This window comes from Triticum dicoccoides, chromosome 2B (genome assembly GCF_002162155.2).
Source record: "Triticum dicoccoides isolate Atlit2015 ecotype Zavitan chromosome 2B, WEW_v2.0, whole genome shotgun sequence".
NCBI lineage: Eukaryota > Viridiplantae > Streptophyta > Magnoliopsida > Poales > Poaceae > Triticum > Triticum dicoccoides.
The window spans coordinates 533,136,349-533,160,055 of NC_041383.1; positions in this window are offsets into that span (position 1 = coordinate 533,136,349).

A 23,707-nucleotide genomic window follows, 5' to 3' on the forward strand; every position below is an offset into this window, starting at 1 on the left:
CCCTGGCTATTGCATCGTGAGTTCGGCAGGCCTACTGCCGGACAGGGCTTCTAAAAAACGGAGTCCTGAGGATAAGAAGAAAAAGAAGAAAAAAGATGACACATTTGGGAGCCCCTGGTGTGGTTGAGCCGCACTCTGGGCATGCCGTGGTCGTGCCCCTCCCCCTATGCCCATGGTATCTCCAGAGCGTAGTGATGTACGTGTGGTACTGGTCTCGCGATTTTGCGAGGGCTGGGTTTGGGCGCGCTTGACGGTGCTACGCATGCTCGGAACGTGCTAGGTTGTCTTGTTGTAGGTTACTCCGGGCGCGCTTGACGGTGTCCGGTCGCTTAACAACCGGACTCAAGAATTGCCTTGAGAGGCTACTCTGTACTTCCGCTGCGAGAGCCGCTGTATGCTCCTCCGTTCGTAGAGAGCGTTTGGTGTTTCCGTTGACCGTGATTACTCCTCGGGGGCCTGGCATCTTGAGCTTGAGGTATGCATAGTGCAGCACCGCATTGAACTTTGCAAATGTGGTTCATCCGAGCAGTGCATGATAGCCGCTGCGGAACGGGACTATGTCGAAGATTAACTCCTCGCTTCGAAAGTTATCCGGGGCTCCGAAGACCACTTCAAGTGTAAATGAGCCTGTACAATTGGCCTCTACACCTGGTATGACGCCTTTGAAGGTCGTCTTTGTGGGTTTAATCCTTGAGGGGTCTATGCCCATCTTGCATACTGTATCCTAATAAAGCAGGTTCAGGCTGCTGCCGCCATCCATCAGGACTCTAGTGAGGTGAAATCCGTCGACAATTGGGTCTAAAACCAACGCGGCGAATCCGCCATGGCGGATGCTGGTGGGGTGGTCCCTTCGATCAAAAGTGATCGGGCAGGAGGACCACGGATTGAACTTTGGGGTGACTGGCTCCATCGCGTATACTTCCCTGAGCGCACGCTTCCGCTCCCTTTTGGGTATGTGGGTTGCGTATATCATGTTCACCGTCCGGACTTGTGGGGGGAAACCCTTCTGTCCTCTATTGTTCGGCGGCCCTGTCTCCTCCTCGGCATTGCTATGCAGCCCCTTGTCGCTGCTTTCGGCGATTAACTTGCCTGCCTGCTTGAACACCCAACAATCCATGTTGGTGTGATTAGCTGGCTTTTCGGGGGTGCCGTGTATCTGGCACAAGCGATCGAGTATCCGGTCCAAATTGGACGGGCCCGGAGTGGTTCTTTTGAATGGTTTTTTCCGCTGACCAGGTTTAGAGCCTCTGAATCCGGTGTTGACTGCCGTATCTTTAGTATTATCGCCGTTAATTCGGCGCTTGTGCTTATTGCGACTCGACCTGCCATTGCTGTCTTTGGTATCCGAGCTACCGGTGTTTTTGGTTAGGTTGTTACTGCGGGCTAGCCAGCTGTCTTCTCCCGCACAAAAGCGGGTCATGAGTGATGTGAGGGCTGCCATTGATTTCAGATTTTCCTGTCCTAGGTGCCGGGCAAGCCATTCGTCGCGGATGTTGTGTTTGAAGGCTGCAAGGGCCTCAGCATCCGGACAGTCGACGGTTTGGTTTTTCTTGGTTAAGAACCGTGTCCAGAATTGTCTGGCCGATTCGTATGGCTGCTGAATTATGTGGCTTAGGTCATCGGCGTCTGGTGGTCGCACATATGTGCCCTGGAAGTTATCGAGGAATGCGGCTTCCAGGTCCTCCCAACACCCAATTGATTCTGCTGGCAGGCTGTTGAGCCAATGCCGAGCTGGTCCATTAAGCTTGAGTTGGAGGTATTTGATGGCGTGAAGATCATCACCGCGGGCCATGTGGGTATGAAGGAGATAGTCTTTGATCCAAACTGCAGGATCTGTTGTGCCATCGTAGGATTCAATGTTCACGGTTTTGAACCCTTCGGGGATTTGATGATCCATTACTTCATCTGTGAAGCATAGTGGGTGTGCGGCGCCTCTGTATTGGGCTATATCACGACGCAGCTCAAACGAGCTTTGTCTATTGTGTTCGGCCCGGCCGGGATTGCTGTATCCGGCATGACGGTTGTCGTCGCGTATCATGGGGCGCCCACGCGATCCGTAGATCGATCTTGTTTGTCTTGCCTTATCCTCCAATATATCTCGCAAGTCTGGCGCGTTCCCCCGTGACTTTGTACTTTTCGAGCGACGCCGGGGTATGGATTTAGTGGAGGGCCTAGAGGCCTCTCTGTCGTGGCCACGAGGTGGCCGGTCGGCCGTATTGTGCACTGGTGATGTAGGTTTATGTGCTTCCTCCTCTAATCGGGGCAGCAGCTTGCATTTGGGGTAGCTTTTGGAGGGGCGTTCGAGTTCATACTCTTCGGCCGCAAGGACTTCAGTCCATCTGTCGGCTAGCAAATCTTGGTCAGCTCTAAGCTGTTGCTGCTTTTTCTTGAGGCTGCTTGCCGTGGCCATAAGCCTGCGTTTAAAACGCTCTTGTTCGACGGGATCCTCAGGCACGACAAATTCATCGTCGTCGAGGCTTGCCTCGTCTCCGGGGGGAGGCATGTAATTATCGTCCTCTACCTCTTTGTCTGCCGCTCTCTCACGAGGGCTGGCTTCTCCGTCCTCCTGTGCTGAATCTTGCTGGAGGGGGTTGTCTTCGGCACTGTCCGGGGTGTTATTATCTCCGGTGCCGGAATCTCCATTCTTGCTGTGGCGGGATTTGGAGCGGCGCCGCTGACGCCGGTGCTTAGGCTGTTTTTTGGAGGGGTCATCCTCCGTTGTTCCATCGCCGTTCCCATCCTTTGGGATGTCCACCATGTATATGCCGTATGACGAGGTGCCTTTCCAGTGCCCTGTAGGCGCTGGTTCTTGGTTGTCTCCGGCATCGTCGTCCATACCGTCGATGTCTTCGGAGTCGAAATCTAGCATATCGGTTAAGTCATCGACAGTGGCTATGAAGTGGGTGGTGGGTGGGGTTTGAATTTCTTTGTCGTCCGCATCCCAACCGTCCTGGCCATAATCCGGCCAAGGCTCTCTTGATAAAGAGAGACACTTTAGCGAATTCAGGATGTCGCCGAAAGGCGGGTGCTGAAAGATGTCCGCAGCGGTGAACTCCATGATCGGCGCCCAATTGGGTTCGACTGACAGGGGCGCGGAAGGTTCAGGGTCCGCAGAGGAGTCCGGCACCTTGGAGTCACGAGCTTCACAAGGGACAGGATCGGTATTCGGCTCTATCGTCGTAGAGGTAGCAGCCTCCGAGGTGGCGTCCAGCCACCCATCCTCGATCGGCGCAGTCGGCTCCGAGCTAAAGGTCGGAGCGGACTCTGGTGCGGCCTCCAGGGCACTGTCCGGTGGCAGAGCTAAATCATGCCCATTGTGATAGTGTGGCGCGCTCTGCTGTAGCTCGAATCCGTCAAAGATCAAGTCTCCGCGGATGTCGGCCGTATAGTTCAAACTTCCAAATCTGACCTGATGGCCAGAGGCGTAGCTTTCGATCTGCTCCAAATGGCCAAGTGAATTGGCCCGCAGTGCGAAGCCGCCGAATACGAAGATCTATCCGGGGAGAAAAGTCTCGCCCCGGACCGCGTTGTTGTTGATGATCGAAGGAGCCATCGGGCCTATAGGTGACAACACAGAGGAACTCTCAATGAAAGCACCAATGTCGGTGTCAAAACCGGCGGATCTCGGGTAGGGGGTCCCGAACTGTGCGTCTAGGCGGATGGTAACAGGAGACAAGGGACACGATGTTTTTACCCAGGTTCGGGCCCTCTCGGTGGAGGTAAAACCCTACTCCTGCTTGATTAATATTGATGATATGGGTAGTACAAGAGTAGATCTACCACGAGATCAAGGAGGCTAAACCCTAGAAGCTAGCCTATGGTATGATTGTTGTTCGTCCTATGGACTAAAACCCCTCCGATTTATATAGACACCGGAGAGGGCTAGGGTTACACAGAGTTGGTTACAATGGTAGGAGATCTACATATCTGTATCGCCAAGCTTGCCTTCCACGCCAAGGAAAGTCCCATCCGGACACGGGACGAAGTCTTCAATCTTGTATCTTCATAGTCTTGGAGTCCGGCCAATGATGATAGTTCGGCTATCCGGACACCCCCTAGTCCAGGACTCCCTCAAGGGCCAACAACCACAACTATCCGCTGGAAGCAGCTTGATCACGGATACTCGGCATCTCATCAATGAAAAGGAAGAGCCCTCTTGTGCCTTGGTAGAGCATGGGTAGAACAGTGCCTCCAATTTTCCAATATGGATGCATTGCCATGACAAGCGAGAACTTGTTAATTTGAATGGTTCCATTTCTACAGGAAATGCAGTACCTTGCAATCACTTTGGCGTTATTAGCAGGCACAAGTGTAATTCGACCACGCCGGGAAATCGATCGAGGAACTGCTACAGTGGGCAATTTCTGTTGAAATGTAGAATAAAAACCAATTGTAACATATCGTTGAACGTATATATATACACTACAAAAAAGACACATCCGTGACATTTTGGGCCAAACGAAATTTTCTCCTGTCATGTTTATGACACTTCTATGACGATAATTGTGACAAAACCGAGTATTATCATAGATGTGGTGGGCTCCTACTTCTATGACAAAAAGTCATGATAGAAAATGGGCTTTTCATCCTGGGCAGGCCGGAGACGCAGCTGCATGACATTCTTTGGGTTGTCCATGACTGAAAAAACCGTGGTAGAAGCAAGGGCGAGGAAAATATCGGGGAGTTCCCGGTTATGGTGGGTGGTCGGGGCCGAGCGATGCACGGAGGTTTGCGAGTTTCTCTCATACATGTATGCGCGTGTGTGCGAGGCGTTGCACTCTGACTGAACCCGAGCAAGGCGTTGGGCTCTAACTAAACCCGAGCGATTGCACTAGCTACGTTACTAAACCCCGATCGACCCCTTGTTGTTAACTGAACCCGAGTGATCCCTTCGCTATTGCTACTAGCTGAAGCTGATATATGCTGCCTCTTGATGAACAGTGAGCGTTGTTGTTGGGGGGGTGGATAAACAGTTCCCGGTGGGAGGTGGATGAACAGGATCCCGTGGTAGTAGAGGTCGTTGCCACTGGATGAACAGGACCCCGATCGAGCCGGTTGGGGGTGGATGAACAGGACCCTGTGGAGGGCTGGATGAACAGGACCTCATGGAGGGCTGGTTGAACAGTAGCCGGTGGAGGGTTGGATGAACAGTAGCCCATGGAGGGGTGGTTGAACAGGACCCGTGGAGAGGGTTGGTTGAACAGTAGCAGGTGGAGCAGCGGTGGAGGCTGGATGAATAGGAGCTCATGGATGAACAGTCGCAGGTGGAGATTGGAGGAGGTCGACGATGGATGAACAGTAGCCTGTGGAGTCAGTCGACGGTGGAGATGAATAGTATCCCGTGGAGTCCTGTTTTGTGGTACGCCACACCCCTCCTGATGAAAAGGACCCCCATTTCGACCGTAGCGCTCCAACACAAGCCCGTTTCCTCCGTTTTGAGATACGCCACACCCCTCCCGATCAACAGGACCCCGTTTTGACCGTAGGAGGTCCAAGAGAAGTCTGTTTCCTCCATTTTGCGGTACGCCAAACCCCTCCCGATGAACAAGATCCCGTTTTGACCCTGGCCGGTCGAACACAAGGTTGTTTCCTCCGTTCTGCGGTACGCCAGGCCTCATTTCGATCGACTGTTCCGTCCAAGCCTGTTGGCTCCCGATGAACACGACGTATTCTGTTGCCTCCCGATGAACACGACGCATTCCGTTGCCTCCCCATGAACACAACGCGGTTTCTCTGTTCTAACCTAGCTGATTGGCTTCCGATGAATAGGATTAGTCACTGTACGCATTAGAGACCCCGCTCGTATGTACGTATGTAGCCATATTTACTATGTTGCAGTGTGGCCGTACGTATGTGTACACGATATAGACGGGACTGCGTGACATGCTACGTTGGCGCCTCTACTTCAACATGTGCCGCTCCTTACTCGGCCACGGTACGCCGCTGCAGAGACACCGATTGACTGCTATGTACGTACACGTTCGCGGCCGGACATATAACGCTACCTTCGCTTCAACCTGGTGGGTCCCAGCTGTCAGGGGGTAAGAAGGCAGTTCCTTCCATGCGAAGATAAAGCCAGTGGGTCCCAGTTGTCAGGGGGAAATTTTTTTTTCATGAAATACAGTGGCTCGTCCGGTGGGTCCTTGCTGTCGTGTGGAGGAATCATTATTCTGCTTGTAATAAGGAGGCACTTCCTTGCTACGGCCGTGGACTCAGCTGTCAGCCTCTCCATGTACAGTACTATTCCGATGGAAGTCATTCCTTGACCACATTGACCACGCCGTGTCAAGATCACCAAGGTGGTCGACGACATCAAGGCCTAGGAAGGGGACGATGCGGAGCCGGGGAAGACGCGGCAGTGGATGCCCACGCGGAGAGGAGTATGAGGGTTCACTGGTTCGGCTGCGGTGTGAGGCTGCCTTCACTACAGAGCCTGGCTATCAGTGGGAGTAGTAGGGGCGGTGAGGCCTCAGCGGCAGCACCTAGGGGTAGGAGCAGGCGGTCTCGTCGGTGCTGGTTTGGGCGGCTGGTGCAAGAAGAGCAGCGATTAAAGAAGCAGCAGGACCGTTCGATTCAAATCCAACGGTCAATGCTGCTAGAATTAATCGTTTGTTGAGTAAGTTGACAAAGCCCTGTGTACGCGTCAACTTAGTAGGCCCACAGGTCAGCCTCTGAACCGGTGCGCCCCGGATGTCAGTGGGAGGAATCATTTTTTCATGTAATAAGGAGGCAGTTGATTGCGTGCGGCCAGGCCAACGAAGGGAGTAGGCTGGGCCGGTGAAGCCTGCATGACACCACAGCGGGCCACAAGAGGAGGGAGCAGGTAGTCCCGTCGGCGCTGGTTTAGGCGGCTAGAGCAGGAAGATCAGAGATTGAAGAAGCACGCCGGCTGTTGGATGGACATCCAACAGTCACTACTGCTAGAATTGTGTGTTTACTGACAAAGCCTTGCGTAAACAAGTCAGCCTCGAAATCTATGGTGTGTACAACCCATTTGCTATTATTTTTATAATTTGTACTCATTTTCTACTTCATATGGAATTTATTGCAGCCCATTTTCCATTTTGAGAATTGCTGCCCATTTTCTCGTCAGTACCACGGCTAAAAAATTGAACTAAAAAATGTGCGGAATTTTAAAAATTCGCAAATTTTTTCTAGGGAACACAATATTCTTAATCCAAAAATTAGTAGCCATACTAAAGCAAATTTAAAAATAAATTAGTACTATGTCATGTTAAAATCCAATGAAATATAAAATATCAGTGAAGAACAAAAACAAAAAAAGAAACTAATTTCCCATTTGCTATAATTTTTTTGGAATTTTCAACCCCTTTGATATTACTTTTAACAGATACTGACCATACTCTTTGGCCAGGCCGAAATGCATCCCTCCTCGTCTTGAAAGATTTGTAGCCTAGTAAGTCGGAGAAAACAAATAGGCCTAGCTTGGGTATATATTCTTTAAAAAGAAATAGTGGGCTACCTATTTTCCCAAAGAAAAAACTGCTGGGCTGGTCATGTTGTTAGACGGGCCACAGAGACCGCACAACCCAGTTTATAGCATGTATCATGCAAGGTTAACTCGTAGAGGCAAATCGTCCCCACCCCGAAGCCCAATGAGAGGGTGGTGTTCATTCCCCATTTCGTCTGCGGGTTAAGGTTTCCTCTCCACCCTTTCGTCCGCAGACTCATGTTCAATTATGGGCTAAATTTCCATGATCTAGCCCCAAACTCCTTCCTCAACATCTCAGGATTCATTGTCGTGTGTGAGGCCTTCCTCCGCATCCCACCCCACTTCGGACTGTGGCTTAAAATCTTCGACGTGAAGCCGAAGGTGGTGGATGGCCAACACGCGGAGTGCGAAGGTGACATGGTGAGCAAGATGCCCAAAGTCATATGGCCCAAAGGTACCTTTGTGGAGACCGTCAAAGAGTGGTAGAAACTGTGGTTCTATATCACAGAGCCCCGCGACGCCACCTGGGCCGCGGCTCCTGAATTCAAGTCCGGAGCTCCAATGCGGCTCACCTCCTGGCTAGAGAAGGGCCCGAACTGGTCTTCGTCAGACGAGCTGATAGCGCTGCAAATGCGCATCGAAAGCATGGTGGATAAAAACATCAAGCTCGTCAACGTGATCCAGGTGATGCTAGTTCATCGGATCCTTCCATGTCAGAGCCGAACCTGCCCTTTATGGGAATTCGATCCGGAGAAGCAAACCTTGGAAAGGCTCTTTGGAACCACGCATGAAGATATTTGGAAGTTGCTCTTCAAGGGCAATGAGACACCGCCGGACACCACCAAGGACCGCGGGCACAATCTGGCCCATCCTGCCAGTGCGGTAAGTCTTTCGCGTTTCAGGGTGCATCCTCTACTTTCTTATTCAAGATATCTAAACCCCACTATTTATTTTTTTCAGGTATGGACAGAGAAAGCAGAGCGGATTAGGTGTTCGGCTTCGCTTCCCGAGGAACCAGCCATCCTGCTCTTGATGAAGATGCTGGTTCCGGCGCCCTACAAGGCGCCGGAGAAGAAGGCCAAGAAGAAGGCCCAGGGGCCAAAAGTGTCCCTCGCCGCAAGGGTGCTTCGGATGTAACGTCCGAAGACGACGAGACCCCCTCATCCGCCACCGAGGACGACGACGAGGAGGAGGAGGAAAGCAACTCCCCCCTGAGGGGGAAGGAAGAAGAGGGCGGCCTCCACAAATCTGGAGGCGGAGGCATCCAAGAGGGGGAAGAGCTCCTTCGCAAATAACTCCGCATGGGACATCGAAAGCAGCCCAGAGCCACGCCCCCGAGACAAGCCCCTGGTCGCATCGTAAGTACTAAAAACCCTAATGCATCCATATATCCAGCCCCTCTACTTCATAGTTTTAACATGTTAAATTATGCAATTGCAGTCCGGCCCATGACATCTCCCTGCGATCCTCATCAGGAGGTTCGCTAGATTCAAAGGCGATGGCCAGCGAGTCACCGCTGGCTGCGCACTCTCCCACGGCCAAGGCCGACGACGAGGTGTTGTCCCAAAGGACCTTCACGGGCCAGGGAGAGGTTCAGGAGACTATTAGGGTGGCATCAAAGGGTGACCCTTCAGCCACCGGACACCCGGGAGAGAGGACCCCCATGGAAACTGGCGATGGGGGCCATGTCCAGTTCGGACCCCAGCCGAATACGGTTCCGGAGACCTATACGGCTCTGGAATCCGGCAAGCAACCTCCTTCAAAAGAAGGGGGCGTGCCTATTCCGCCGGTGACCTCTGTCCAACCAAAGGCACCAGATAATCTGCTAGAAGCGCTACAAGGCACTTCCATTGTGGAGGAACACCGTATCCTTATGGGTACGGTGGTTGAGAGGGTTCAGTCCGTCAAGAGCAAACTGACCGAAGCCTGCACCAGCCTGTTGACAGGCTTTGAGGTAAGCGACGCAAAAGAGGAAGTCATAGTATAGAAACTAGCCCCTGAGACACTGTGCGGTGTACGGAAAGAAAAGCCGCTCAGAGTATCAAGTAGTTTCCGCAGGAAACTAACTAAATATGTCTTATGTGAATAAGAAGGCGTCGTTGCAGGCCGCAACCTCTAATGATGCTGAGGTCTTCGGACTAAAGCAAAGTCTGGAGCTGGCCGAAGAAGAGCTCGGCTTTGTGAAAAGGTAGTTGTAGGACAACCAAGGTATGTGGTAACTTGTTGTATATTCGGAAAGAATGAATGATGTGTATTGAGTGTAGTGCCGTGATATTTGTAGGAGCGGCGACCGAGGTCGAGGTCCTTAAAAAGGTGTTGGCCGAGGCTGAGGAGAAAGCTGCCAAGGAACAAGCCGCCCTTGAGAAGCACGAGGCCAGGCTTGATGAGGTCCAGCAGGAGCTCCAGGATGACGTGAAGAAATGCGAGTCCTTGGAACGCGATGTTTCGGCTCAAGAGACCGAACTCGCCAAAGTGCGGAGGAGGCCTGGGTTGAAGCCCAGGGAGCCCTCCAGGAGATCCAGGAGGCCAAGAAAATAGCGGCGGGTAAGTCTTTTAGTATGCAAAGCAAGTATGTGAAGAAGAGGTATCTCTTACTAACCCGGATTTGGAGTTCCCCAGGGGCGTTTGTGGATCTGCCACGCAGTGTTTCTGATGCCGCAGAATTCTTCCGAGCCGAAGAAGGGAGCTAGATGGAGAAGCTGTTGTGGTCGCAATACCATGCGAAAGAACATCCGGTGCCCTTTAGTGATCAGCTAAAACAGTTGGTCGAACTATATAGGGTGGTGGAACTGGCCATGAAGGACTTAGTAATCCGGTTGTGGCCAGCCGAAGCCATACCCAGCAGCTACTTCGATCTCGTGAAGCGGCTAGTCGATGTCTGCCCTCGGCTTGATGCCATCAAGCGGTCGGTCTGCATCGAAGGTGCATGGATGGCCTTCGCCCGTGTCAAGATGCAGTGGGCGAAGATGAATGTCGTCACGGTCGCGACCGAGGGACCGCCCCTGGGCAAGGAGCACTGCACTCCCGAGCGATATTTTAGCGATGTCCTAGAGGGATCCTTCACTGTGGCGGAGCAATGTACAAAAGATGTAATCTTTGAATGAATACATTCATATTGTCTCGCTCTGCATTATGAAACAAGTTCGGCTATGTAGTATAATGCATGTTTAATATTTTACCTCCTGTGCGGCCGTGTTTTATGAAATTTTGAGAGTTGGCCAGTCGTCGGCTTCAGCCCCCATATAGGTAGTACGAGGGTGTTCGGGATGGAATCTAAACACTCTTGATCCAATTGTTTGGTCCTTGAAAGAGGTGTTTAGCGCAACGAACCAGGCAATCAGACTATTTGGCTTTATCACCCTCACTTAGCCATAGGAGTTTGACAATGAAAATTTAGGCACATCCCCTAGTATCTGAACTAGGGTACTATAAACACCTGATCGGGTAAGAGCCGATTCATCGCATAATGCGGAAAAAATCGCTAAAGATTTGAAACCTCCGAAGAGCTGACCGGCTCTCGCCATATCATGATAGTCAGTTTTCGGCTTTCTCTACTGAGGTGCTCATCCAGATAAACTAGGACACAATCGCAGTAGTTCTCCCTTTACTACCCTAGCCGATATAGCGGAACGTAAGGTAGTAAGCACAGGAGTCGGGCAACCCAACTATTGACCAAAGACATGATTCGGAGCCAATGCATATAATGCTAAATTTGGGGTGCCGAACTATATTGTAAAAAGTGTTCAGACTTTGTTGTCGTATTATGGGTCGCAATGAAGCACCTGGCAGATTAAAGTGTACCAAAGTGTACGGGTGCAACTTGAGAAGATTATCAAAAAGGAAAAAGGGGGGTAGTAAGCTAGTGCCGCAAAAGTTAGGCTACAAACTGTTTCCATTATAGTTTGATTAATACGTCAAAGCGTATTTGTACAAGTGGTGCAACAAGCAATCGGGCTATTTAACATGCCACAACCAAGGGATAGCTGCGTGCCGGTCCTAAAAACAGGTAGAGTGATCGTTGGAGAGACCACTTGGAAATTCCCTTGTACACCAATGCTTCTTTCCATCTTGGTGTATCCATCTTGTTGAGAGGACCGATGATCAGCATCAGAAGAAGCCCGCGGGAAAGAAACCTGAAGAGGAAAAAAAAGAAAAATTGCAAGTATGTGTGTCCAGGAGCGGTCGAGCCGTATTATGGATCACAAACTAGTTATTCCTCTGTCTATGCCCATGGTACTTTGAGTGCGTAGTTATGTACGCGCGGTGCAAATTCCGCCACTTGGTTGGGACTGGGAGGAGCTGGGCTGTCCTACTGCAGAGTAGTCCGGACTCGTTTGACAGTGTCCGGGAGCTCAGCCGTCGAATTAAGGTTCACAAGGCCGCTCTGTACTTCTGCTGCTAACGCGGCGGTGTGCTCCTCGGTATGGAGGGACCGTTCCGTGTTTCCGTTAACTATTATGACACCGCGTGGTCCGAGCATCTTGAGCTTAAGATAAACGTAGTGTGGCACCGCGTTGAAGCGTGCAAATGCGGTTCGTCCGAGCAGTGCATGATAGCTGCTGCAAAAGGGGACGATATCAAAGATCAGCTCTTCGCTTCGGAAGTTGTCCAGGGACCCAAAGACAACCTCTAGGGTGATTGAACCCGTACAGCGGGCCTCTACACCTGATATGACTCCTTTAAAGGTAGTCTTTGTGGGCTTAATTCTTGAGGGATTAATGCCCATTTTGCGCGTTGTATCCTGATAGAGCAGGTTCAGGCTGCTACCGCCATCCATGAGGACTCGCGTGAGGTGGAATCCATCAATGATTGGATCAAGGACTAGTGCGGCTGAACCGCCATGACGGATATTGGTCGGATGGTCCCTGCGATCAAAAGTGATCGGACATGAAGGCCATGGGTTGAACTTTGGGGCGACTGGCTCCATCGCATAGACGTCCCTGAGCGCGAGCTTGCGTTCCCTCTTGGGGATGTGGGTAGCATATATCATGTTCACCGTTTTAACTTGGGGGAGGGGGAACTTCTTCTATCCCCCTGTGTTCGGTGGACGGGGCTCCTCGTCATCGTCCTCACTTTGCGACCCCTTTTCCTTGTTCTCGGCATTTAACTTGCCGGCCTATTTGAAAACCCAACAGTCTCTGTTGGTGTGATTGACTGGTTTGTCAGGGGTGCCGTGTATCTGACATGGGCGATCGAGTATGCGGTCCAAGCTAGATGGGCCCAAATTGTTCCTTTTGAATGGCTTCTTCCGCTGGCCGGACTTGGAGCCGCTGAACCCGGCGTTGATTGCTGTGACGTCGGTATTATCACTGTTGTTTCGACGCTTGTGTCTGTTGTGTCGGGGCTTGCCGTTGCTATTTCTGGCTCCCGCAGTGCCAGGTTCGCTTGCATTGTTGTTGCTACGGGCTAGCCAGCTATCTTTGCCAACGCAAAAGCGGGTCATAAGTGTCGTAAGGGCTGCTGAGGGAGTCCTGGACTAGGGGGTGTCCGGATAGCCGAACTATCATCGTTGGCCGGACTCCAAGACTATAAAGATACAAGATTGAAGACTTCGTCCCGTGTCCGGATGGGACTTTGCTTGGCGTGGAAGGCAAGCTTGGCGATACGGATATGTAGATCTCCTACCATTGTAACCGACTCTGTGTAACCCTAGCCCTCTCCAGTGTCTATATAAACCGAAGGGGTTTTAGTCCGTAGGACGAACAACAATCATACCATAGGCTAGCTTCTAGGGTTTAGCCTCCTTGATCTCGTGGTAGATCTACTCTTGTACTACCCATATCATCAGGTGGCCAAAAGTGGCGAAGAGCTTCTAGCCCTAGAGAACCAGCCCAGTAGTACCAGTACGGTATTAACAGTCTTCGAGACTTTTGCATCAAATAATATGCGGAAACAAACACTCCGCAGCCTCGCCGAAATCTACCAAGTAGCAACAATAAATCCATGGAGCGACACGGCTATTACCTTTAACGCCAGTGACGAACCTAAATTCCGAACAGCCCGAGCACCAGCCGCATTGGTCCTCAGTCCAATAGTGGACGGCTTTCGCCTTACTAAGGTACTTGTGGATGGCGGTAGCGGATTAAACCTCATCTATGAGGAAACCCTTCGAAAAATGGAAGTAGACTGGAGCCGCATTGAGCGAAGCAACACAACCTTCAGAGGAATAATCCCTAGTCGGGAAGCATGCTACACAGGAAAAATCACACTGGATGTAGTATTCGGATCACCGGACAAGTACAGGTCTGAGGAGATCACGTTCCATGTGGCCCCGTTCAGCAGCGGATATCACGCTTTATTAGGACGAGAGGCATTCACAATTTTTCAAGCTATACCCCATTACGGGTACATGAAGCTCAAAATGCCCGGGCCCAACGGAATCATCACCCTTGCCAGTGATCCGGACGTAGCGCTCCGCGCCGAAAATAAGACAGCCGCACTAGCCCTAGAGGCGCTATCTGAAGCCCTAGCGGCCGAGGAACTCAGGGCGCTGCGCTCCACGGTGAACAGGGACGACGTGATACTTGTCAAAAGATCCAAGTCCACCTCTTTTAAGCCAGCGGACGAAATAGTCAAATTCCAAGTCCATCCAACGGACCCTACAAAGACGGCCTCCATTGGGGCACAATTAAACCCTGATGTAGACACCGCACTACGAGAATTCCTACGGGAAAATTGGGACATTTTTGACTGGCACTCTTCAGACATGCCAGGAATCCCACGCCAGCTGGCAGAGCACAGCCTAAATATCCTAAAAGGACTCAAGCCAGTCAAACAGGCTCTTCGGCGATTTTCCGAAACCAAAAGACAGGCAATGGGAGAGGAGCTAGCCAAACTATTAGAAGCCGGATTCATCAGAGATATAAAACATCCGGACTGGCTAGCCAACCTGGTAATGGTACCAAAGAAGGACAAATCCTGGCGCTTGTGTGTCAATTTCAAGGACCTTAACAAGGCTTGTCCAAAGGATCCCTTCCCCCTTCCCCGCATCGATCAAATTATCGACGCTACCGCAGGCACGATTCATTGTGCTTCCTCGATGCATACTCCGACTACCATCAAATCAAGATGGCGGAGCCAGACCAAGCCGCAACGGCATTCATTACTCCATACGGACCATTCTGCTTCAACACAATGCCCTTCGGGCTCAAAAACGCCGGCGCAACATATCAGCACATGATTCAGACATGTCTGGCAAACCAGATTGGCAAAACAGTGGAGGCTTACGTAGACGATGTGTTCGTCAAGTCCAAACACGTCGAAACTCTAGTAGACGACTTGAGGCTCACATTCGACAATCTCCGAGCATATGACATTAAGCTCAACCCGGAAAAATGCATTTTTGGCATACCAGCCGGAAAGCTCTTGGGCTTCATTGTATCCGGTAGAGGAATTGAAGCAAACCCAGCCAAGATCCGAGCTCTGTCACAATTGGATATCCCAAAAGACCTCAAGCAAATACAAAAATTGACTGGATGCGTGGCGGCTCTAAGCCGCTTCATCTCCCGCCTAGGAGAAAAGGCATTACCCCTTTATCGCCTCCTCCGGTGCACCGAACACTTCGAGTGGACGGATGCCGCCACGGCCGGACTCGAAGAAATAAAGGCCATATTGGCAACAAATCCGGTCCTGGCCGTGCCCAAATTGGGCGAACCAAAGTTATTATATATCGCGGCAACACATCAAGTTGTAAGCGCGGTGCTCGTCGTCGAACGAGAAATGGACGGACACAAGTTCCCTCTTCAAAAACCAGTGTACTATGTATCCACTGTCCTAACTCCATGCAAGTCCCGGTATCCACATTATCAAAAGATAGCGTACGCAGTGTTCATGGCATCCCGGAAGCTGCGACACTACTTTCAAGAGTGTTCAATAACAGTAGCTTCCGAAGTACCTCTTAATGACATTATAAACAACCACGATGCGACTGGCAGGATTGCAAAATGGGCCATTGAGCTCCTACCATTCGACATAACCTATAAACCACGGCGAGCTATCAAGTCGCAAGTTTTGGCCGACTTCATCGCCGAATGGACTGAAGCCGAACTCCCTAAAGAGTACGGCGCATACTCTAATTGGATCATGCACTTTGACGGCTCCAAAATGTTGGCCGGCCTGGGGGCTGGCGTCATCCTGACGTCCCCAACCGGAGACACAGTCCAATACGTACTCCAGATAATGTACACGGACTCCAACAACGTAGCCGAATACGAGGCCCTTCTACATGGCCTTCGAATGGCGGTCTCCATGGGCATTAAACGCCTAGAGGTGCGAGGGGATTCGAACCTCGCGCATATCCCCAATAAATGGACACTTTGATGCCAAGGATCCAAAAATGGCAGCTTACCGTAACGTTGTTCTGAAAATGTCAGCTCGGTTTGAAGGGCTCGAATTTCACCATATAGCCCGGGATAATAATCAAGCTGCGGACGTATTGGCACGCATCGTCCCTCCCAACATCTTCCTGGAATAGCTTTTTAAGCCATCCGTACTATGGGAAGGGGAGTCCCGGAAAAAGAATCCGGACCCAGCCGCACTGCCCGACACTGCACATTCTGACACAATCGGTGGTTCTGCCAATGAAATAACACCTTCAGCCCACGAAATAATGGCAGTCATTGCCCCATGGACCGAGCCATACCTAGCTTACTTAACTAGGCAGGAACTTCCCGAGGACCAAAACGAGGCCCGCTGCATAGTACGGCGATCTAAAGCCTATAAGGTCCATGAGGGAGAGCTCTATAAGAAAAGCACAACCGAAGTCCTTCAAAGGTGTATCTCCGAAGAGGAAGGGCGAAATCTTCTGGCTGAAATTCATGCCGGACTCGGTGGGCACCACGCCGCAGCCCGGGCCCTTGTAAGCAAGGCCTTCCGTACAGGATTTTATTGGCCAACGGCCCGGGCAGATGCTCAGGATTTAGTCCAACGATGCGTCGGTTGCCAGCTCTTTGCTAATCAAAGCCACATGCCTCCCGCCGCCCTAAAAAATATACCCATTACCTGGCCGTTCGCGGTCTGGGGGCTTGACATGGTTGGACCCCTTAAAGGAGGAACCCACACGCAAAAATACCTATTGGTCATGGTGGACAAATTCACCAAATGGATAGAGGCCAAGCCAGTTAAGACGGCCGAATCCGGACCTGTGATAGACTTCATATCTGGGGTAGTACACCGTTACGGCGTCCCCCATAGCATCATCACTAATAACGGCACGAACTTCACGGTCGACGAGGTTAAACTCTGGTGCAAAATCATGGGCATCAAGCTCGACTACGCTTCAGTCTATCACCCTCAAACTAACGGGCAAGTCGAACGAGCAAATGGTCTAATCATGAGCGGCATCAAACCCAGACTAGTGCGGTCCCTTAAGGAATCTAACACGCACTGGGTAGAGGAGCTCGACTCCATACTCTGGGGGCTGCGGACCATGCCAAATCACACTACCGGATTCACACCATTTTTTATGGTATACGGTGCAGAGGCAGTTTTGCCCTGCGACATAATTCATGACTCACCTCGCGTGCGCATGTACGAAGAAAGAGAAGCCGAGCTGGATCGGCAGGACAGTTTGGACGCCTTGGAGGAGGAGCGTGACGTGGCAAAAGCTCGTTCCGCATTCTATCAACAGCAGGCTCGAAGATATCAAAGCAGAGAAGTACGTGCCAAAACTTACAATGTTGGCGAACTAGTTCTACGCCTGCCGGACAAGAAAAAGGACAAACTCAAGCCCAAATGGGAAGGTCCCTTCATCATCGACCAAGTCCTGACCGGCGGAGCGTACCGTCTGCGAAACGCATCGGATAACCGACTCGAGCCAAACCCATGGAACGCAACCCATCTCCGTAGATTCTACACCTAGCACCAGACTCTGAGTTCGTGTCCCTCCCCCGTCTATATTTTATACTTTAACTATCTTTTATTTTTCTCCCTCCCCCCCTTTTTTCACTCACGGGCCTTCGGTGGCTCACCTGCGCATTGTTCGCACACACTTGATGTGCTACTCGCACTCATTATACCTGGGGGCTTCTTTAACAGAAGCTTATTTACACGGGCCTTATACCCAACACATGTGTCACACTTCCGCATGTACCTTTTTATTCACCATTATATGCATCGATATGACTTAAGTTTTGGCCAAGCTGGGTTGCCTGGCTCCTATGCTTACCCCTACGTTCCCGATTGTTCGACTAGGAGGTAAAGGGAGCACCTCTATGATTGTTACTGCCGGGTCAGCCGGATGTCTACCTCAGACTGGGTGAAGCTAGAAGCTAGCGTTCTTAAGGGAATATTCGGTCGGTGAATTGAAAGATGATTTCTTACCTATTTATTTATCTGCCCCCAGATGCTTTCCTGCTTTTTTTTCGCAGTCCGGACATGCACTTTAGGGCATGCCTCCCAGGGAAAGGAACCCCTAACGGAACTATTCTCCCTGGAAGATGTTTCTTACTAACCATGTAATATAACATAACTAGTTGGGCACTTGTCTGATAAAGAACTAATGACCCCTACGCCTGGTCTCCATGCATGCCCCGGTTTTTTACATAACCGTGAGGGTATTCGGACACACTCCAGACTGTCGGGTCCCGAGGTCGAAGCGAAAAGGTCCGCAATGACAAATGATCTACAATCCGGCTAGAAGGCATTTTTCATGTCATTTTAAATTACACAGTCAAGCTGACTGATGGTATTCCTCTTTGATACCATCTAATAAACTGTCTAGTTTACAGTCCCGCTGTGAATACTTGGCGGCCAACTCTACTTGGTCGTACACTAAGCTCACAGGGATCTCCTTCCCATCGGGCCCCATAAGTCCGACCTCGGCCATGTGGTTTGGGTCAGCCTTCGCATACCGTGTCTTCATCATGGCCCAGGCCTCCCTGGCGCCTTGACGGCAGGCCGATATCTTCCACAACTGGAAGCGCGGCCGTGCTCCCTGAAGCTTCTCCGCAAGCTCTCCAAGACCTTCGGGTAGGGACATGGATGGCCACAAGGCCTGGGCGACTCCGCTCATCACCTGCCGAACTCGTTCGTGCAGTTGCAGTAGCTCGGGAAGTAGGTCACCCGTTTTTTTGAGAGAAAGTAGGTCACCCGTTGAACCGGGCATTTCCTCAGCAGGACGACCTGTGAGCACGCCTACACACATATTTCTGTCAATCGACTTCCTCGCCGAACTCTTCTTTTCAAAAAGTTCGCTCAAGTACTTACTATAAATGCCGCGATGAAGCCACCGATTCTCCTTCATAGAGTCCGATAGCTGGGCCCAAACATCTTTTAGTTCCTCGCCCAGCTGGGTGTTGGCATCTTGGAGCTTATTCTTCTCTTGCCGCACCCTCGTAAGCACCTTCTTGCCGGCCTTCAGTGGGCGCAGTAGCTGTTGCTTGTCCGGATCTAGTCCGGCGCCATCTGCAATATTATTGTCAGACTTACACACACGCCGCACTTCACAAACTACTTATCTTTCGAAGTATATATTACCAGAGAGGGTCTCTGTTGCTCCCCCTGTGGCGGCTAGTGCGGCCTCAAGTTGGGCCTTGCACTCTTGAAGCTCCTGGGACAGGTGGGTATTCTTCTCCGTAAGATCCTGCATAACAAATGGTCCTTAAATCAGTTATTCTAACTATTTTAAGTCTCGGGGGCTACTGGCATATATAACTGTCAAATTTCCTCACCCGTATGTCTTTTACATACTGCTCCGTGGCTCTGGCTAGACCATCTTGAGCAGCACGAAGGTGCGCATCTCCCGAATTAAAGGCATTTAACGCCTCCGGGGAAAAGCATGCGTCACGAAGAACTGTCCGGTGGCGCCTGTGATTCATGGCGCTCTCCACCTCCGATCTGGTGGCGGACAACCTTTCGGCGTCCTCCGTTGGAGGAGCACTCGACGCGCGCCTTGCATTCACCTCCCCCTCCGGGCCTGGCGTTGGAGCCTGGCCGGCGGAGGCTTGATTGGCAATCTCTCCGGACACAGACCGGCGGGCGCTCTTTCTCCTGAAAAAACCACGAGCGTTAATATGCCTTCCAGGAATCTTTCCTGAAAACATGGTGGCATGCCATACCGTTGCGGCGACGTCTCGACTCGCGCCGCACTTCTTTTCCGCCTGCTGGGCCGAGCTGGCCCTCGTTGGCTAGCCGCCGCAGGTTCGGCTTCCCGCCTCGAAGGCACATCCTGCGGAACACCATTGGTATACGGTGGTCAGAGATAAGCATGGATGAGTAAGGGTATCAGGACTCCGGTCACGGTTACCTGGGAAACCGGAGATATCCCGAGGTAGTCGGCCGTAATGGCGACCAAAGCATTGTCAATGCTAAGTTGGTGGAACACCCCATCGATCAGCTCCACCTTTATGTCCGAATCCTCTTCGGAGGTCGGATCGAGGGATCGTTCCGGATCCTTGGGTTGTGGAGCCAGGCTGTGTATATCCTCTACGGCCCGGTGCAGTTCCTGCGTCGAAATCACAAAGTGAGACACTTAACTTTGGGAATATGGATCGGATAGACAAACGTCCGCTTACCCAGCTCCGAGGGTTGTTCATGGAAAATCCATTCAATGGACTAGCACGGAGGAAGTCCTCCTTCTCCCCTTTGTACAGGCCGGACAGGATCTTCACCAGATCGGCGACCGATCCTGGCCCCTTGCGGCCATGACGGGTGGCATCATCCTCCCCATTGAAATCCCACATGGGGTGGCACCTATACTGGAGCGGCTGCACCCCTCGCATAATGCATGTGGCCATGACCCCAATCATGGTCAATCTGGAATGAGCCAATAACCTTATTCGGCCCATCAGATATTGGACGTCCCTATCATTCTCCCGTTGAGGGCTCCGCGGGCGCCAACTCAGGCGTTTCTTCAGAGGAGCGTTGCTGAACTCTGGGAGGCCGATCCGAACTGGGTCCGGTAGCGGGGCGTCTTCCATGTAAAACCATTCTGAAGGCTAGTCTTCGGATGCCATCTTCGGGGTTCCAGATAGATATCCGGTCCCGGCGATGCGCCATAGTTCGGCTCCGCCCACTTGATATATCGACCCCTCATGAGAACGGGGTACTAGGCAAAATAATCTCTTCCACAGCGCAAAATGGGCCTCGACGCCCAATAACAGCTTGCAAAGGGCCATGAAGCCCGCGATGTGCAGGATGGAGGCAGGCGTAAGGTGGTGAAGCTGGAGCCCTTAGAACTCTAGGATCCCCCATAGAAACGGATGTATGGGAAATCCGAGTCCCCTTATTAGATAAGGGACAAAGCATACCCGCTCTCCTTTGGAGGGATTGGGGACGCTCTCTGCCTGCTTTCCGCCCTTGTAAGTGGCAAGTCTGGCTCGAACCGGAACCATAAAGGCTAGGGGAAGAAATCCCTCGGCTTGGAGCGTCACTAGCTCACTATGCGGGACTGAGCATCTCCCCCAATCTCCTGGCTGAGGGCTAGGAGCGCGAGAGGAGGAGCCGCCTCGACTGTCCATGATGGAGTGGATTTTTGTCAGAGGCACTTCGATGAATACTCGCGGAAGGAGGATGGTGTGATTCGGATCTAGATCCTCGCCTCTCTTTATAGGCAGCTTATTCATGCAACTAGGGGTAAAGTGTAAAAATACCCTGGCTTTTCGCATTCGTACAACACGTGGGGGATGGCCATTATTGGACATGGAAGCCAAGAAGCACAGCATTTATAAGAAGCCGGACACCATTCGGCAAGCACATGGAATTTGGAGGAGAACCCGCCTTGCAATGCCGAAGACAATATGCGCGCCGGACTCGTCGTCATTGAAGCCTGGTTCGGGGGCTACTGAGGGAGTCCTGGACTAGGGGGTGTCCGGATAGCCGAACTATCATCGTTGGCCGGACTCCAAGACTATAAAGATACAAGATTGAAGACTTCGTCCCGTGTCCGGATGGGACTTTTCTTGGCGTGGAAGGCAAGCTTGGTGATACGGATATGTAGATCTCCTACCATTGTAACCGACTCTGTGTAACCCTAGCCCTCTCCGGTGTCTATATGAACCGAAGGGGTTTTAGTCCGTAGGACGAACAACAATCATACCATAGGCTAGCTTCTAGGGTTTAGCCTCCTTGATCTCGTGGTAGATTTACTCTTGTACTACCCATATCATCAATATTAATCAAGCAGGAGTAGGGTTTTACCTTCACCGAGAGGGACCGAACCTGGGTAAAAACATCGTGTCCCTTGTCTCTCCTGTTACCATCCGCCTAGACGCATAGTTCGGGACCCCCTAGCCGAGATCCGCCGGTTTTGACACCGACAGCTGCCATGGACTTCGGCTTCTCCTGGCCGAGGTGTCGGGCGAGCCATTCATCCCAGATGCTGTGTTTAAAGGCCACCAAGGCTTCGGCGTCCAGACAGTCGATGATGTGGTTCTTTTTAGTTAGGAACCTAGTCCAGAGTTTCCTAGCTGATTCTCCCAGCTGTTGAATTATGTGACTTAAGTCATCGGCATCCGGAGGTCGAACATATGTACCTTGGAAATTGTCAAGGAAGGCCTCTTCCAAGTCCTCCCAGCTGCCGATGGAGTTTTCAGGCAAACTGTTCAACCAGTGTCGGGCTGGTCCTTTGGTTTTAGTGGGAAGTATTTGATGGCATGGAGATCATCGCCACGGGCCATGTGAATGTGAAGAAGAAAATCCTCGATCCATATCGCGGGGTCTGTTGTCCCATCATATGATTCGATGTTTACGGGTTTAAACCCTTTTGGGAATTCGTGCTCCATTACCTCGTCACTGAAGCAAAGGGGGTGTGTGGCGCCTCTATATCAGGCCACGTCACGACGTAGCTCAGATGGAGTCCGTCTGCGGTTATCGCCCCGGGCGTGAGTATGATTATTGCGTCTAGCTAAATAGCCGTTTATCGCGTGTCGGGGCACGTCCCCGTGATCCATAGATCGATCTGTTCTGACCTGCTCTACTGTCCAAGTCCTACCGCAGGTCATATGTATGTCCCCGAGCTGTTTTGTCTCTGCCTTTACGGTGAGGTGGGGTGGGCTGGTGTTCGGCTTGAGTTGCCGCTTTGTCCCGACCACGTGGTGGTCGGTCGGCCGCATTGCGCGATGATGGTACGGGCTCCAACACCTCCTCATCGAACTGAGGTAGCAATTTGTGCTTCGGGTAACTTCTGGCTGGGCGTTCAAGGTCATATTCCTCGGCTACCAGGACATCAGTCCATCTATCATTGAGCAGATCTTGATAGCTTGAAGCTGTTGTTGCTTCTTTTTCAGGCTCCTTGCAGTGGCTACTAGCCGGCGCTTAAAGCGCTCCTACTCGAGAGGTTCCTCCGGCACAATAAAATCCTCGGTGCCGAGGCTCACCTAATCCTCAGAGAGCGGAAGATAATTACTGTCCTTTGAGTCTTCGTGTGTGGCATGTTCATCAGGGCTAACTTGCCTATCTTCCCATTCATCTTGTTCGGAAGTTGCCTCAACGGGGTCTTCATTGTCTTCGGCACCGTCTGGAGTGTTATCTTCACCAGTGCCGGTGTTGCTGTCTTTGTTGCGGCGTGATTTGGAGCGGTGCCGCTGATGCTGGCGCTTTGGTTGTATCTCAGGAGGTTTATCCTCAACTAGATCTTCCTTTTCATCACCGCTATTCTCTTTTGGTGCATCCACCATGTACACATCATACGAGGAAGTGGCCGTCTAGCGTCCTGTAATGGGTGGGTTTTGGGCCTCTTCTTCTCCGGCATCGTCGTCCATACCGTCGATGTCTTCGGAGCCGTAGTCGAGCATGTCAGTTAGGTCCTCGACAGTGGCTATGAAGTAGGCGGTGGGTGGGAAACGAAATTCTCCATCATCAGCCTCCAGTTCGAATCGGATACAATTAGGCTGTGAGTCCCCTGCTAAGGAGAGTGTTTTTAATGAGTTTAGCACGTCGCCTAAAGGCGAGTGCTGGTAGACGTCCGCGGAGCTGAATACGACGATCGATGTCTGATCAAGCTCGATGTGCACGGACGCACATAGTTCGAAACCTGTAGCCGGAAACGAGTCCAAGGTTCCGATGACACGAATCCCACTCGAGGATGGGTCGGTGTGCGGCTCTGACGCCGCCGAGTCTGCGGCTTCTGTGGCGGGGTTGAGCCTCCCGTCCTCGCATGGCACAATCTGCTCTGGATCTAGGGCCAGAGCAGTTACAGGCGCTATCCCCTGGGCATGGTCCAATGACATATTTAAGTCATGTTCATCATGGCGACAGGGAGCGACTACCGTGGTCTCAAATCTGTCGAAGATCAAGTCTTCACGAATATCCGCGACG